Here is a 6994-nt window from a genome sequence, read left to right as displayed (position 1 = left end):
GTGTGTGTTGTGTTGTGTGTGTGTGTGTGTGTGTGTGTGTGTGTGTGTGTGAGTGTGTGTAGGAATTAAAAAAAGTGATATTTAAATAAATAGATTTCTAAAGAGAAAGAAATCGTACAGAAAAAACACCCCAAAACAGAACATAACTAATTCAACACAAGCAAAGATGTAACTAGCAGGAATTGTCTTGTCATAGGATACTAATTTAGTACAAGTATGCAGAGAAAAAAAAAGCACCCGCAAAACATCTGAATGAAATCAGCCACCATCTCCAACAGGGAGGAATATGTCTGCTCATGAAATTTAAGCAAGATGTCTATCGAGAGAATGAGCAAAGGGAAGCTGCCGTTTGTGCAGAAACACATCCTGCAGGCTCACGCTTCTAGTTAACATCAGCTGTGGTGCATTCTGGTCCCCTGCCAAAAGGATACCGTCTAACTTTGTTGATTCTTCTTACCCCACTTCCTCAATACAGGCAGCTCAGTGTGTAGTACCCCTGCAGACAAACCTGCTATATTTATTACCCGTGCAGTCTTTCAACTCCACCCTGCATACACAATAGATCCCTCCTGGATCTGGAGTTTGTATTCTCAGAATATATATATATTTCTTTATTGCCCTCAAGGGGCTAAACATAGAGGGGACAAACAAGGACAGATACACGGATTAAGTTGATTACATCGACCCCAGTGCGAAACTGGTACGTTATTATTCGACCCCGAAAAGATGAAAGGCAAAGTCGACCTTGGCGGAATTTGAACTCAGAATGTGACGACAAACGAAATACCTATTTCTTTATTACCCACAAGGGGCTAAACATAGAGGGGACAAGCAAGGACAGACAGAGGTATTAAGTCGATTACATCGACCCCAGTGCGTAACTGGTACTTATTTAATCGACCCCAGTGCGTAACTGGTACTTATTTAATCGACCCCGAAAGGATGAAAGGCAAAGTCGACCTCGGCGGAATTTGAACTCAGAATGTGACGACAAATGAAATACCTATTTCTTTATTACCCTCAAGGGGCTAAACATAGAGGGGACAAGCAAGGACAGACAGAGGTATTAAGTCGATTACATCGACCCTAGTGCGTAACTGGTACTTATTTAATCGACCCCAGTGCGTAACTGGTACTTATTTAATCGACCCCGAAAGGATGAAAGGCAAAGTCGACCTCGGCGGAATTTGAACTCAGAATGTGACGACAAATGAAATACCTATTTCTTTATTACCCTCAAGGGGCTAAACATAGAGGGGACAAGCAAGGACAGACATAGGTATTAAGTCGATTACATCGACCCCAGTGCGTAACTGGTACTTATTTAATCAACCCCGAAAGGATGAAAGGCAAAGTCGACCTCGGCGGAATTTGAACTCAGAACGTAACGACAGACAAAATACCACTAAGCATTTCGCCCAGCATGCTAACATTTCTGCCAGCTTGCCACCTTCAATTCTCAAAATATATAGAAGGACTCGTAACCATCTGTATTGTTGAAATTGGACACTCATGGGTCTAATTTCAATGTCAGTTTTGACATCATCCTGGCTTGCGAAAGTTATGTCTCCTAAATCATTCTGTAAACTACGAAACAAATGGTAGTCTGGAGGAGCAAGGTTGGGAGAATAAGGTGGATGAGGAATTTTTTCCCAACCAAGCTCTTCAATTTAATGTGATGTGATCTTTGCAGGGTAGGGTCGCGCACTGTCCTGATGAAGCATCACTCCTTTTCGATTCACTAAAGTGGGTCTTTTTTCCTTCAAAGCTTGGTTCACACGCTCTAATTGCTGACAGTAGACTTGAGCATTGATTGTTGTATTAAGTGGTAACAATTCAAAGTAAATTACTCCTTTGTAATCCCTCCAGATAGAGAGAAGAACTTTTTTCCCATGAAGTTCCCTTCTCGGCTGTGGTTGAGCTTCTTCCCTTTTACCAAGCCACTGTTTACGACGTTTAACATTTCAATAGAAGATCCATTTTGCGTCACCAGTCACAATTCTATCCAAAAAGGGTGAAATGAGTTTGTGAGAATGGAGAGAAGAGCAGATGTCGACTCAGGAATTGCGGTTGCTTTCAGACAATTCATTAGGCACCCATTTTCTAAATTTAGGAATAAAATAGTATAATCCCTGGTTAATCCAGGTAGTATTATGAATGTTGCATTCATGTTGATCTATTCTAAGGACCTATGCCTTCATGGAAGTATGGACCAACCTCCATACCCTCTAGAAGATGAGCTGTGAATTTATTCTCCTGTTTGCATTCTTCCATCTACTGTTTTACTCTTTATTCTTCTACCTACTATTTAATTAATTTATAAACTGTGAATTCCCTCATACATACTCACCTTATCTCCGATGATGGAGTACTTAGTGTATGGAGATGCTAACCTATCTCTTGGGATATCCCAGAAACAGCTGTAAGACATCCATTTCTTTTATTCTTTTATTTGCTTCAGTAATTTGGCTGCAGCCATGCTGGAGCACCACCTTTAGTCAGGCAAATCAACCCTAGGACTTATTCTTTGTAAACCTAGTACTTATTCTATTGGTTTCTCTTGCTGAACTGCTAAGTGACAGGAACGTAAACACACCAGCATCGGTTGTCAAGCAATGCTGGGGGGCACAAACACAGACACACAATCATATACATACATATATATATATACACATATATATATATACACACACACACACACATATATATATATATGTATATATATGTGTGTGTATATATATATACACACACATATATATATATATATATATACACACACATATATATACATATATATATACATATATATATATATATATATATATAACACACACACACACACACATATATATATATATATATATATATATATTATATATATATATATATATATATTGTATATTTATATATACTATGGCTTCTTTCAGTTTCTGTCTACCATATCCACTCACAAGGCTTTGGTTGGCCCGAGGCTATAGTAGAAGACACAAGGTGCCACACAGTGGGACTGAACCCAGAACCATGTGGCTGGTAAGCAAGCTACTTACCACACAGCCACTTCTACACCAATAATTAATTAATTAATCAACTAATTACCTCAAATTCACCTTACTCTAAATATTCTAAATGACTTGAGATACTCATCTTGCCTTGGTTTTTGTTGTCTTTTTCCATCTAATATCTCTCTATCTATCTATCTATCTATCTATCTATCTATCTATCTATCTATCTATCTATCTATTTATCTATTTATGCATTCCTTTCTTTCGTTGGACACTAAACTCTGCTTGCAAAGACCTGTTGAGGCAAGTGAAATTACAATCAAAATCAAATTCGCTGATGTTGCCCAAGACAGCACCGCCTCACTGGCACTTGTTCCAGTGGAACGTTAAAGCACCATCCGAGCATGATCTATGCCAGAGCCACTGACTGGCTTCCATGCCTGAGATACATAAAAAGCACCATTTGACCGTGCTCATTACCAATGTCACATTACTGGCACTCGTGCTGGTGGCACACGAAAAACATTTGAGTGAGGTTGTTGCCAGTGCTGCTGGACTGGCTCCTGTGCACGTGGCACATAAAATATACCATTTGGGCATGGCCATCGCCAGTACCGCCTGACTGGCCCTTGTGCCAGTGGCACGTAAAAGCACCTACAACACTCTTGGAATGGTTGGCATTAGGAAGGGCATCCAGCTGTAGAAACTCTGCCAGATCAGACTGGAGCCTGGTGCAGCCATCTGGTTCGTCAGTCCTCAGTCAAACAGTCCAACCCTTGCCAGCATGGAAAGCGGATGTTAAACGATGATTATATATATATATATATATATATATATATGTGTGTGTGTGTGTGTAAATATATACTTTATTATGTATTAAGGCTACATTTGGTGTTCATCTCCATTTTGGATTGAAACAGCAAAATGAAGTTAAACACCAATTTCTTCATGTGATTGGCTTGAAAAATTCTTAAAATATTTACTTAATAAGAAACCAATGGTAGCCTTAACACACAAAGTATATATATATATATATATATATATATATATATATATTATGTATGTGGAGGTAGTCAAGCATGACCTCAGAGCGTTGGGCCTCACAGAGGCAATGACAAAGGACCGAGATCTCTGGAGATATGCTGTGACTGCAAAAACCCGGGCTGCTTCCTGCATCAGTCCCGCATAGCCCCTGCCCATTCAAAGTACCTTGGATACCAGAACATCCCGCTGTGCTTGAGGAGACCTATTGAGTCAAGTACATGAACATCGAAATAAATATCAATGGAAATAGTAGTTGTGATACCTGTGCCGGTGGCACATAAAAAGCACCATCTGAACGTGGCCGATGCCAGCGCCGCCTTGACTGGCTTCTGTGCCAGTGGCACATAAAAAGCACCATCCGAACGTGGCCGATGCCAGCCCCGCCTTGACTGGCTTCTGTGCCGGTGGCACATAAAAAGCACCATCCGAACGTGGCCGATGCCAGCGTCGCCTTGACTGGCTTCCATGCTGGTGGCACGTTAAAAGCACCAACCGATTGTGGACGATGCCAGACTCCCCTGGCACCTGTGCCGGGGCACGTAAAAAGCATCCACTACACTCGCGGAGTGGTTGGCATTAGGAAGGGCATCCAGGTGTAGAAACACTGCCAAATCAGACTGGAGCCTGGTGCAGCCCCTGACTTCCCAAACATGCAAGTTAGCTGAGATGATGATGTATGTATAGGAAGCACTCCATTGGTTATGACAATTAGGTTCCCAGCTGATACAATCAACGGAACAGCTTGCACACAGACTTTAGAGACACTGTGTCTCATACATACACATACATACACGCACGCACACACACACACACACACACATACATGTCATCTGTTGTAGTCCTGGGTGTGTGGATGTATTTGGTAAACAGAAACCAAAAACAGCCTGTAATTGTAAACAAATATCATCTTCATACAAATGGTCCAATCTTCTGCAAAAAACATGTCTGCTTGCAAATGTGTGAGGGTTAGCAATAGGTAAGGTATCCAACCTTAGAAAATCTGCCTCAATGAACTCTGCCCAACCAATGCAAGCATGAAAAAGCAGAGCAGAGAAAAGTAGATGTTACAGTTATTATTAGAATTATTATTAAAATGGAAATTGTAGCTGTGATCCCTGTGCTGGTGACACGTAAAAAGCACTGTCCAAACGTAGCAGATGCCAGCGCCGCCTGACTGGCGTCCGTGTCGGTGACACGTAAAAGCACCAACCGATCGTGGCTGTTTGCCAGCCTCCCATGGTCCCTGTGCTGGTGGCACGTAAAAAGCACCCACTACACTCACGGAGTGGTTGGCATTAGAAAAGGCATCCAGCTGTAGAAACTCTGCCAGATCAGACTGGAGCCTGGTGCAGACCCTGGTCGAACCATCCAACTCATGCTAGCATGGAAAACGGACGTTAAACATTGATGATGATGATGATGATGATTATTCTGAGGTCAAGCAAAGACCAAGAGATGGTGCTTGGCATCTGGAATGTCATCAAGCATTCACAGCTCTCTACCTTTCTGGGCTTTGATGAAAATCAACTGGTTGATCTGTTCTGGAGGACTTTTGAGCCAAGGTCCAGGGATAGTTTCCAGAAATCCCTGGCATTATAGTACTACCAGAGGGTTTTTCCATTTTGAGATAAAATCCTACAGACATGCAAGTTAGCTGAGCTTGCACAAGATGCATGCAGAGAAACAAAAATGTTTTGCATCTACTCATCCATTGCTGACTTGTTGATTTATGTCAAACACCTCCTGTTGTGTGTAAGATGGATCTGGCTATCAGCTGAGTCCATTGTGAAGATTATCCTTTGGCTGGGAAAGGCAGGCTGTGTTTATTTGTCTGGTGGCCTTGGTGAAAGAGGTGGGGTGAAAGGGCTGGAGACAAACAATTTCCTCCTTGGCCAAGCCCTCATCAACTTTTTCAAGCTTCTTTTGAAAAGGCAAGTGAAGGTGGAGAGGGAAGTGCTGCCTTAGGGGTCAGGGCAACTGTGGGTTTGGTGGGGTTTCCATGAGCATCATTTGGAAGTTCCCCCATTTTGGGAAATTTTTCTTATTTGAATTTGCTTGTTTCTTCGTTTTTTTTAATTATTTTTACTGTTCACACACCTTCATGTAACTCCACATCACATCGCATTTTATTGCTTCATCCTGTACTGTACTCAGTCTATTTGCTAACCCTTAGCTGTTAATAAAGAAACCATCACCATCATCATAATCACCACTACCACCACCACTATGGTGTGCATGAATGTTTTATATTTAGAATCAATGTCCTTGATATCGTGTCACAACCAGTTTCCTTAGAAACAAAGACTTATCTTACAAGTCATCGTATTTCCCTAGAGGATGGATGAGGAGCAGATGGTAAGGAAGGTGATAAAGGCAGAAGTGGTAGGCAGCAGAACCAGAGGCAGACCTCAGTTTGTGTGGATGGATGGAGTGAAGAAAGTCTTGGTGGTTAGAAGTGTTGGAGTGAGAGAGGTAAAAGAGTTTTTTTTTCTCTCTAGTTTCAGCTCAGAGCTGTGGCCATGCTGGTGCACCGCTGTTAAGTTTGCTACTTAAATGTGGCTAACTACTAAGGGTGGATGCTACTGTAGCTTGTAGCCCCAGGAGAACATCTTCTCCAGCTGGTTATTGACACACTTTCTGTGCCCTATCAGTATTTGCAAAGGGAAGCCATCCTTCCCATTGTCGACCTGAAGTGATATGCGCGGACCCAGGTTTCTGGGTATTTATGAGTCGTCAGTGCACGACAATCACCGGTCTTCGATGAATGATTAGAAAATTTGGAGAGAGTTTGTGGATGGATGAGTGAATTTGATGTTGCTCAAAGGGGTATGGAACCAACATGATGTAGCGGGGGTAAACCAGTGTATGTTGTCAGGCCCTGCTGCTGAAATTGGGGGTTGTGTTCTTTGCCTTGACCATGGGAAATGAATGGAATGCCTAGTGTGTCT

At 42.0% G+C, this 6994-nt stretch overlaps 1 long non-coding RNA gene across 1 annotated transcript in view; it reads right to left on the bottom strand.

Moving 5' to 3' along the window:
* LOC118765323 overlaps positions 1–4863 on the bottom strand; it is a 27699-nt gene extending 22836 nt beyond the window's left edge. The window contains exons 1-2 of the long non-coding RNA XR_005001160.1: positions 4840–4863; positions 3618–3620 (exon numbers count right to left, since the gene is read on the bottom strand). This is a non-coding gene — a long non-coding RNA (uncharacterized LOC118765323). The remainder of the gene's footprint in view (positions 1–3617; positions 3621–4839) is intronic.
* Positions 4864–6994: the final 2131 nt, after the last annotated feature.

This window comes from Octopus sinensis, linkage group LG11, assembly GCF_006345805.1.
Source record: "Octopus sinensis linkage group LG11, ASM634580v1, whole genome shotgun sequence".
Classification (NCBI taxonomy): domain Eukaryota; kingdom Metazoa; phylum Mollusca; class Cephalopoda; order Octopoda; family Octopodidae; genus Octopus; species Octopus sinensis.
This window is presented reverse-complemented; position numbering and strand designations above follow the sequence as displayed.